Source organism: Mus pahari, chromosome 7 (genome assembly GCF_900095145.1).
Source record: "Mus pahari chromosome 7, PAHARI_EIJ_v1.1, whole genome shotgun sequence".
NCBI classification, from domain to species: domain Eukaryota; kingdom Metazoa; phylum Chordata; class Mammalia; order Rodentia; family Muridae; genus Mus; species Mus pahari.
In genome coordinates, this window is record NC_034596.1 from 36,991,902 (window position 1) to 37,000,557 (window position 8,656).

The 8,656-nt window shown below is 38.0% G+C and overlaps 1 pseudogene; it reads left to right on the forward strand.

Moving 5' to 3' along the window:
- The first annotated feature begins 6,110 nt into the window (after positions 1 to 6,110).
- On the forward strand, positions 6,111 to 6,855 carry LOC110324904 (annotated as a pseudogene).
- The last annotated feature ends 1,801 nt before the right edge of the window (positions 6,856 to 8,656 follow it).

Sequence of the window (8,656 nt, forward strand, 5' to 3'; positions counted from 1 at the left end):
AGAAGGCAGATTTGTATGTTGGACAATTGCAACAAAAATTTCATAGAAGTCAAGTTCCATAAAGGTATTTATGTAGCATTCAGTACTAATGACATAGATAAGTGGTGGCTAGGAGGATAGAGAGAGGGTGCCTGCTTTTCAGTTCTTTGGAAAGCTGATCAAATTTAATGAGAACTCAACTACTACTTTTAGGACTTTATTTTATTTTCTTGAGTGAAACTGACTTAGACACTTTAAAAAATATGGAAAAGTCTAGTTAAAGAAGAAAAATCTGGTTAGATTAGTGGGTGCCTTTATAAAAATATTGATGGTTTTGGAATGGTCAATGAAAATGTATATATAATAGCTGTGGTTTAAGAATCCATATATAAGGTAGGTTTTCTTTCCGCTTATGAACCTCAATATTCTTACTTAGTTCCATTTGAAAATTATGTTGCTATGGGGAAGATTTTCTTTAAGTTTGCTTGGTTGTATTAAAATTATAATTACAGTTTGAGAAAGCATTATGAAATTCATGTGGTGATAGGAAATTATGCTCAAAATTTAAGTCTAAAATAAAAGGCCAGAAATTGAAACTATTGGGTTGGCGTGATCACTCAGAATGGTTGCACATTCAGACCCTGTGAATGCCATCTCAGTGTTGATTGCCTCTTAACTAGTTACAGTTTCAATAATTTATGACCAAACTAATAATTCGACACTGCAGTCCTTTCTCCTTCCTCTTATTTTCCGAAGGATTTAGATATCATGACATTTAATACATTTTTCCAGTTGTGTTCCAGTTTCTTTAGATATATTTCATTAAATCTCAAGAAATGTTTTGAGGAGGAAAAAAAAAAAACAGAATTGGGGAGAATCAACAAGGGCATGTGACTTGTCTATACTGCCTTGGCTGTGACTTGAATTGTCTAATGAGCTGATAAACCAACAAATGTTATTGTGTTGAGATGTCAGGAGCTCACAAGTAGATTCATAACTTGAATGTAGCTGTGTTCTTGATTTAGCTTCTCATGATAAAAACTCCTATCCCAATTATGTTTTACTGAACCAGTCTTTTAGTTGGCTGCTCAGTCTTACCTTTGGGACACTCTCCTGTAGAAAAGCTAAGAAGTAAATTAGTCACCACTCACAACAACATCAAGACAAATGAAAGTGAGCCAAGTTCCTTTTGATTCTATTCCACTGGAGAAAATTCCAGACTAACGTTCAAAGAAATCCATGTAGAGACTCTACTCTACAATAAGCTGAACGCATTGCATAGTTAGATGAAAGGCAAACGGGAGTCTTCAGAAAACTTCTGAAGTAAAAAGGTGTCAGTTCCGTGATTTAGAAAACACAGACTTGGCTAAAGAGCATAATTGAACAAAACCAGGAAGTGTTATATAAACATATCTTAACTATTATGTCCCATTTCTGCTAAAAGAGTTACAACAGTGTCATGTACAGGTTAATATTCCAAATCACTATTAAAACCATCTTGTAGAAATTTACAATGATGCTGAAAAAAAAAAAAAAAGATAAGGTGTGTAACTGGACTTTTCAACCTAAAAAATGCCACCCTGTTTATTCAGGAACCAAGTGTGGGCCTGGCACTTGCAAGGCAAGACTTCATTTAGTGTTACTACTGAGCTACACTCCCCTCAATGCTGTTATTCCATTTGTAATGGGCCACAGAAATGTTTTCTCTGTTTTTAAAAATAGTTTTCAAACTTAAATTTAAGCAAAAATTTCCATGCTTTGTGAAAAATTGGTAAACTGCTTTCATGGTTAAATCTACTTGCTTGATAACATCCTAGCATCTACTGTCAGTAATATTCAGAGTAGTGTATAACCACTCATTTTCAACATGTTTTCACTTTTCTTAGTCATGGTTTTAGCTAGGGTTTTACTGCTGTTAACAGTCACTGTGACCAAGGCATCTCTTATAAGAACAACATTTAATTGGGGCTGACTTCCAGGTTCAGAGGTTCGGTCCACTATCATCCCGGTGGGACCATGGCAGTGTCCAGGCAGGCACTATGCAGAAGGGGCTGAGAGGTCAACATCTTGACCTGGAGGATGCTAGGAGAAATCTGACTTCCAGACAGCTAGGACAAGGTCATTAAAGGTCAAGCCCACAGTGACACACCTACTCCAACAAGGTCACACCTCCAAATAGTGCCACTCCCTGAACCAAGTATATCACAGTCATGGTATTTAATATATTATAGGAGATACTTGCTTTTGAATTAAGATCTGAAATATAAAAGCATTGCAACTTCATGCTATATTTTTAATTAATTTATTTATTTATTATTATTTTCTTTTTTTACATTTCAAATGCTATCCACCCCCCCCACCTCTGCTCCCCTACCTACCCACTCCCATTACTTGGCCCTGGCCTTCCCCTGTGCTGGGTCATATAAAGTTTACAAGACCAAGGGTCCTCTCTTCCCAATGATGGCCGATTAGGCCATCTTCTGCTACATATGCAGCTAGAGACTCAAGCTCAGGGGGTACTGGTTAGTTCACATTGTTATTGCACCCACAGGGTTGCAACCCCCTACAACTCCTTGGGTACTTTCTCTAGCTCCTCCATTGGGGGAACAAAATACCCATGAAAGGATATAGGTACAGAGACAAAATTTAGAGCTAAGATGATAGGATGGACTATCCAGAGACTACCCCATCCGGGAATCCATCCCATCATCAGCCACCAAACCCAGATACTAATGCACATGCCAGCAAGATTCTGCTGAAGGGACCCTGATATAGTGGCCTCTTGTGAGGCTATGCCAGTGCCTGGCAAACACAGAAGTGGATGCTCACAGTCAGCTATTGTATTTTACATTTCAATCATGATTAATTTACTGCTAGGTTGGCTTGAACTTTATATGATAGTTTGATGTCTTTATTAAAAAATAAAAATATCTACATAGGCCAATGATCATATCAAGGAAAACAAAGTATATCTAAATAGTCACCTAATTGAATATTTTTAAACAACTCAGTCTTTTAAATACATACTAACAAATACAAAGAGTTCCTTCAAACAAATCACATTAGGTCTAGTGAGATGGCTCAGCAGATAGAGGTCCCTGCTACCAAGCCAGATTATCTCAGCTCAAACCCCAGAATTTACAGGACTGAGGAAGAGATCTGACTCCTTCAAGGTGTACTATGACCTCCATGTGTGTGCTGTGAGTGAGATACATGCACCTCTGCCACTCCAAATGAATGCATGGATGGATGGATGGATGGATGGATGGATGGATGGATGGATGGATGGATGGATGGATAGAGGAATGGATGGATGGATAGAGGAATGGATGGATGGATGGATGGATGGATGGATGGATGGATGGATGGATGGATGGAGGAATGGATGGATGGATGGATGGATGGATGGATGGATGGATGGATAGATGGATGGATGGGTAGATGGGTGGATGGATGGATGGGTGGGTGGGTGGATGGATGGATGGATGGATAGATAGATAGATAGATGCATAGAATTAAATAAAAGCACTTTATAGCTTGAAAAGCTAAACTTAATAACAAAATGACCTTTTGCATTCATCTTTCTTTAGTCTGAATTGAAAGATTCTTATTAAAAACAAATTCTAGACCATAGGTAAGTTCTCTAAGATACTGATACTGTAGATAACATATTTAAAACAAATAATTTCAAAACACATGTTTTTGGTCTATCATGTAATTAGCCTGAAATTTGGCTACTGGGATAAAAGTAGGCAAGCTTTCACTACCCTTTATGTTTTTCTTTAAACACTAAGAACTTTCTAAACTAAAGCATATTGAATGGTGTATTTCCCCTAGCTTTATGATTGTCTTCTTTAATTCCTCCTAAATCTGTTAGCAAGAAGACAAACTGATTTAAGAACAATATAGTGTGGATTTGGTTCATTAATGAAAAGGAAGTTTCTAAAAATATCAAATTTCTATACCATATTTTCTTTCTCCTTAAATATCTTTAAAATTCCTTTTCCTGTGTTTGTTTATTCTTAGATAATTTCAAGCAGTATATTTTACTCATATTCTTTCTTGTCCCCCCCAAACCACCCTAGATTCTTTCACCTGACTTCATATTTTTTATCTCTTAAAATCAAAAAACGAAAGGCCACTAAACAGCATGGAGTCATTTGTGTTGGGCATACTACAGATCATGGGGCTTGCCTGGAGCATGGTTAATATGCCCAGTGACACTGCACTCAAGTAAACCGATGCTCAGTCTCCCAGTAGCTATCATTTGCAACTATCTTCTTGGCTGGGGTGGGGCTATGTTCCCAATTCCCCTTCTTCATGCTGAAATTTTTATCCGTCTTAAGTCTTCCTCATCTTGTGAGGAGGTCTCTGTGAGTCCATTTGTACACCTGCCCTGTTGTGTCTGGATAATGCTTCCTTGAAGTCATCCATTACCCTTGGATCTTACAGTTTTTCTATGTGATCCCCCTCCTCTGCCCTTATGCCTAGATCCCTCAGCCCTAAAAGGAGGGATATGATAAAGAGCCCTCCAAAGTTACTGACTCCAAACATCATCTAGTTGTGAGTGGCTATCATGCATATCTTTTTTTGAAGATGAGGAAGTAAACAGTACAAATGACCAAAACATTGCCATTCAGACGAATCTGCATGCTTACCTCTGAAGTTCACTATCAAGAGTACTATGAAAAACAATCAGCTATAAAAAGATTTCTTTCCACAACTTCCTTGGTAGTTCAATACTTGAGTCCTTTGGGGTTGTGTACAGAAAGACTATTACTTCATTTTTACTAGGGTGGACTTTAGATTACTTGTTTTAATTTGTTCTGTGGTATGAAATCCATGTATCCAACCCTTCAGTTTCCCTTCATATGAGTCCTCTAAAAATTAACATTGAACCCTTGCATAAAATCAATTGCATGAATATTTTGTCCAAACTAAATATCTCCCATGTAAGATAGATTTATAGAAAGTTATCCTTTTCCTAAAACTGAATAAAACTAAACAATATAGATCTATCACAGAGATGAGCATAAATCGGAACACATCATGTAGTACTGACTGTATCTGAGACTCTACAAAAGTAGTAATTTAGTGCTATCTAGTAATAGAAGAACAGAATAATTTTATTCAAATAAATTTGTAAGTTTAATATCGACCATTGTTATGACATAAAGCAGTTAATCACTAACTATAAATGCACATGATATATAATGTACAGAATTAGAAGATTTAAGAATCAAAGCAGTACAGACTTACTCATTAACTTCTGGACTACACTGATTAAAAGCATTTACCAAGTGCTCCCGCTGAGCATGCGCACATACTGGATTCCTTCCTGTGCAGTGAGAGGTTGTTGTGTTATTCTGTGTTCCTAGCTCTAAGCAACAGTAACCAATTGGTATAGAGGTTGTCAAAGCTCAGGCTGTCTTTTGTAGAGAGGGTGGCTATTTTTGGTATATCACCTAACACTGACACCCACACAGGGCCATAGAGATGAGTCACAAGATCCTACCAGCAGTGACGGATTTCAGACCTGGATCTTTCTGTCCACTGACCTGACTGATAGCGGGGAAACTCAAGTTGATTTCTGCCTGTGTCCCTTCCTTGTGTGGAATACTGTTCTTCCGCTTGAGATGATCTCAGTTTACACAAAGGCCCCTATATAACATTACCTGTGTCCAGTTTTACTCTCAGTGTCTGGAAAAATCAACTCTTTACCTGTAGCCAGAGTCAAAAAGCCTATCAAAAAATGTTCCGTTTGAGGTTTCCTTGAGGGAAAATTTTTACACTACTGACTGTTCCAGGACAAGCAACCCTGAAAAGAGAACTTTCTAATTCTGATAAAATTAACCTGTTTCTCCTTTCCATATGTTAGCCCATAACAATCGCCATGGGTCTAATTTTCATGAATTTGATAGTCCAGGATATACTATCAGAAAAGGAATTGTAAAATGTAGGAATTAGAGGCATCAACATTGAAGAATGAAGACAGATCAAGGTGCTTTATTATGTATGTCTGGGCTATCTCCATCCTTAAAGCTCTGTTGAAGACCGTTTCGTGGCTCTTACCCTCATAAGAGTGACATTATCTTTAAATCCTGTGTGGCAATCCCTGACACACCACCATTATGACCAAAGAAGACAAAGCCGCCTGGAAGTCCAAATAATTGCTTCAGGTTATCCAACATTTGCAAGTCTGTGGTGCTGCTGGGCCAGAAAAATCATGATGCGCAAGGCCTTCCTAAGCATTTGGCACACAATTGAGCTCTGGAGAAACTGGTGCCTCATATACAGGGGTTGGGGCCTTTGTGTTCACAAAGAAGAAGCTTCCCAAGATTAGCCACATGCCATTGGCCAATAAGAGTTCAGCAGACACCTGTGCTGGTGCCATGGCACTGTGTGAGGTTACTGTGCCAGTACACTGATGTGCGGCCTGGGAACACTTCTTCTTCCTTCCAGGCTTTAGTCACCACTATTAAAATCTCCAGGGACACCACTGAAATTCTGAGCGATGTGCAGCTGATAAAAACTGGAGACAGCACGGAAGTCAGTGAAGTCACACTGCTGAATATGTTGACCGTCTCCCTCTTCTTTGGGCTGATCATCAGGCAGATGTTTGACAAGGGCAGCATTTGCAACCCGGAAGTGCTCAACGTCACGAAGAAGGCTGCACTTTTGCTTCCTAGAGGGTGTCTGGAATGTTGGATTGGTTTGTGACTTGTTGTCTTAATGCCACACTCTATCACCAATGGATACAGGCATGTCCTGGCTCTGTCTATGGAGACTAAGTATATGTTCTCACTTGCTGGAAAGGTTAAGGCCTTCTTGGTTGAAGCATCTGTATTCATGGCTACTGCCCCTGTGGCTGCCTGAACTGCAGCCTCAGATCAGACCGAAGCCAAAGAAGATTCAAAGGACTCAGGTAAGGTTACAGGGTTTGATCTTCTTGACTAATTCCCTTAAAGCAAGCAGCAGAGGCAGCTTAATTTGAGAAATCTGAAAATAAAGGCTTACTGCTCCTGGAGGAGGATGGGGGTAAGGGAAGGAGAAAGAAGAGAAAGATGGAGGAGGAGGAAAAGAAGGAGAAGGAGAATTTAACACATATTAAACTGAATACAAGTTAAGGTATATGGATTCTGGATATATCCTCCATAAAAATGAGGAGAGTTTTTTTTTTTCCTTTCTTTTTTAGGAAGGAAAAAAAAAAGGAGCTTACTAGAACAACAGCAATTAGAGGACACAACTTTTAGAAGTTATAATAATTTAGCTTTAAAAACCCTGGCTTCAGGAAATAATAAATTTTACTTATGTTCCTACTGATGGAGTCAGTGAAAAATCAACTATCTTTATACTCTTTAATCACTTAGATCAAGATCTGGAACCCAGAGAGAGAACCCCAAAGTTTTATCTTGATTTGTGCCAACGCCCCTCGCCTGCTAAAGAGGAAACTTGTTTTATAGTGCCAGCAAGCCTTTGCCACAACTCTCCAAGCTAAGTGGCATTTTTAAGAACTATATGTTGAATGATTCTTCCTTCTCAAGTCACTAAAAATAATACTGTAGTCTATCTTCAGACCAGGAAAGCTGGTCAGTATGGAATATCCTTTTTGTCTTTCCATTTTAAGTATTTCAGTTCCTATGAATCATTAAAGCAGGCTAGTGTGGCACTTATTTATAACAGCCATGCTTAGGAAGAACCAGAGTCGTTTATCTGAATGTTTAGGAGTCTAGAGAAATAGGAAGAATGTCAAGAGTAAAACTATGTGCAAACAATTAGTGTATGAGTTTTCCAGGACTGCAGTAATGAAGCACAAATGATGTCTTATGCAATGGAAATGCATTCTTTCACAGGTCTAGAGACTAGATGTCCCAGATCATGGTGTTGGCAGGACTGGTGCCCACTGAATACTTCACCCTTCCAGGTTCTTCCCTTGACCTTTGGAGGTCATTGTCTCCCTGCATGTATTTACATATTCTTCTACGTATTTCTATCTCTGTCCAAATTCCCCATGTTAGAACAATACTAGTAATATTAAAGTCTGGGTCCATTCACATGACCTAAATTTAGCTTCCCTGTGTAAAGAACCAACCTCCAAATAAGGTTACCCTGTGAGATACTGTAATTAGGACTCTAGCATATTTATTTTTAACTACGATAGACTGAAACCTATAATAAGTACTAAAATTGTTCAAGTGAAAGTGAAGAAACCCCTAAGCATGATTAAGGCTTAAATCACAGAACTTTCTTGTGTGATGAGTGTAGAAAAAGAAGCTGTTTAAGATGATGAAGACATCCCCTTTTTTCTTAAGGAGATGCTTGACTTAAAATTCATTTTCATACTCTTTTTATCTTTTTACAAATCAACACCTTTTTTTTCTAAGATTATGTTTCAAGGAAACTTACATAAAGCGGTGAATACACAGAATAAAGTCTAATAAGAAAATGATGTAGATATTAAAAAATAGACAGTGGGGTGTGTAAGAATAAAACAAAGAAAGAAAAGAAAAAAAATGGTATTGAAAAAAGAATACTGTTCTCTACATTTAGGACCTAGAAGCTAGCTGTAAAACATGAACAAAATCATGTTTCTCAAACTCAAATGAGAAGTTATATGAGAAAATTTGATTTGAGCACTATTTATCATTTAAGCACCATTGAGCAATAAGGTGCGTGG